Source organism: Oncorhynchus masou, chromosome 12 (assembly GCF_036934945.1).
Source record: "Oncorhynchus masou masou isolate Uvic2021 chromosome 12, UVic_Omas_1.1, whole genome shotgun sequence".
NCBI classification, from domain to species: domain Eukaryota; kingdom Metazoa; phylum Chordata; class Actinopteri; order Salmoniformes; family Salmonidae; genus Oncorhynchus; species Oncorhynchus masou.
Window position 1 is genome coordinate 6463048 of NC_088223.1, and position 2375 is coordinate 6465422.

General features: G+C 50.7%; 1 protein-coding gene across 2 annotated transcripts in view; it reads right to left on the reverse strand.

Moving 5' to 3' along the window:
• LOC135549021 (acetylcholinesterase collagenic tail peptide-like) overlaps positions 1-1635 on the reverse strand; it is a 33714-nt gene extending 32079 nt beyond the window's left edge. Inside the window, exon 1 of one of the 2 annotated variants that reach the window (XM_064979090.1) lies at positions 1305-1635. The gene's annotated coding sequence lies outside the window, so the exon portion shown is untranslated. Of the gene's footprint in view, positions 55-1304 lie in introns of those variants that run through there. The other variant, XM_064979091.1, reaches the window with a different exon arrangement.
• Between the last annotated feature and the right edge of the window lie 740 nt (positions 1636-2375).

Below are 2375 nucleotides of genomic sequence, written 5' to 3' on the forward strand. Positions count from 1 at the left end.
CAGTCGTGGAACGACAACTCAACTGCCATACTTTAGTCAAAGCAAAAAGTGAAATTAAATACTCTATATCAAACTCCCCCCTGTCATCTCTCCCTGCCACCTCTCTCTCCTCCCCTGCCAACTCTCTCTCCTCCCCTGCCACCTCTCTCTCCTCCCCTGCCAACTCTCTCTCCTCCCCTGCCATCTCTCTCTCCTCCCCTGTCACCTCTCCCTGCCACCTCTCTCTCTCTCTCCTCCCCTGCCACCTCTCCCTGCCACCTCTCTCTCTCTCCTCCCCTGTCACCTCTCCCTGCCACCTCTCTCTCTCTCTCCGTCCCCTGCCAACTCTCTCTCTCTCTCCTCCCCTGCCACCTCTCTCTCTCTCTCCTCCCCTGTCACCTCTCTCTCCTCCCCTGCCACTTCTCCCTGTCACATCTCTCTCTCTCTCCTCCCCTGCCATCTCTCTCTCTCTCTCTCTCTCTCTCTCTCCTCCCCTGTCACCTCTCCCGGCCACCTCTCTCTCTCTCTCTCCTCCCCTGCCACCTCTCTCTCTCCTCCCCTGCCACCTCTCTCTCTCTCTCTGCTCCCCTGCCACCTCTCTCTCTCCTCCCCTGCCACCTCTCTATCTCTCTCTCTCTCCTCCCCTGTCACCTCTCCCTGCCACCCCTCTCTCTCCTCCCCTGCCACCTGCCACCTCTCTCTCTCTCTCTCTCTCCTCGCCTGCCAGCTCTCTCTTTCTCTCCTCTCCTGTCACCTCTCTCTCTCCTCCCCTGTCACCTCTCCCTGCCACCTCTCTCTCTCTCTCCTCCCCTGTCACCTCTCCCTGCCACCTCTCTCTCTCTCCTCCCCTGTCACCTCTCCTTGCCACCTCTCTCACCTCCCCTGTCACCTCTCCCTGCCACCTCTCTCTCTCTCCTCCCCTGCCAGCTCTCTCTCTTCCCCTGTCACCTCTCCCTGCCACCTCTCTCTCTCTCCTCCCCTGTCACCTCTCCCTGCCACTGTTGAATCATTCAAGCTGTACATTGCAGTATTGGAAACATAATTTAAAACCCAAGCTGTTCTAACTGCATTCTTCTCATCTAAATGTTACCAAAACATTTTCTCTGTTATTCCTGGTCTTGACAGCAGTAACAGGACACAGCACTGGTTACTTCTTGGAGCTTGTCTCTCTGCTGATATCAAAACATCTTGTGTTTCAGTCCCAACACCTGCAACACCTGTGTTTTGTAATGCCAACACCTGCGTTTTGTAATGCCAACACCTGCATTTTGTAATGTAATGCATACATATAGATAAGAAACAACAGTGTAACAGTGTGCCCTTACCTTGAGGTTATTCTGTATTCTGTATTCTGTATTCTGTATTCTGTATTCTGTATTCTGTATTCTGTATCCACGTCGACTCCACTCCAGGAGATCTTTTAGTTGCAGAGTCTCTTAAATAAAAAATCTTCAAGTAGCGTGATTACTTCCTCGTATTCTTCTCCCTCTCCTTCCTTGACATTTACGTGTAAAGCTAATGTATCCTTCCAGGAGCCAATAACATCACAGTTAAATTAAAGGGAGGGACCTTTAATTTGGCGCGACAGTGTGGAGCTGCGTCCCTCCAGCACCGTAGAGCACTGGCTGCCAGTGGCTGGAGGCAAGGCACAACTCTGCACATTTCTGTGCATATGAAATCTGCCGGTGGGGATGCAGCAAATCCTAAAAACATGATAGCGATAGATGCCAAATATATAATAGCCACTGCCACCTAGTGGAATTATCACGAATAACACAAAAAACTAAACAACGAACACACTTTCCTTTCTTGCACTGACTACCACTTGTCTTTTCTCGAGCACTGATGTTGACTACTGACTACTGACTACTGACTGGTGACTACTGACTACTGACTACTGACTGGTGACTACTGACTACTGACTGGTGACTACTGACCGGTGACTACTGACTACTGACTGGTGACTACTGACTGGTGACTACTGACTACTGACTGGTGACTACTGACTGGTGAATACTGACTGGTGACTACTGAATACTGACTGGTGACTACTGACTGGTGACTACTGACTGGTGACTACTGACTACTGACTGGTGACTACTGACCGGTGACTACTGACTACTGACTGGTGACTACTGACTACTGACTGGTGACTACTGACGGTTGACTGGTGACTCCTGACTACTGACTGGTGACTACTGACTGGTGACTACTGACTACTGACTGGTGAATACTGACTGGTGACTACTGACTGGTGAGTACTGACTACTGACTGGTGAGTACTGACTACTGACTGGTGACTACTGACTGGTGACTACTGACTGGTGACTACTGACTGGTGACTACTGACTGGTGACTACTGACTGGCGACTACTGACTGGTGACTACTGACTGGT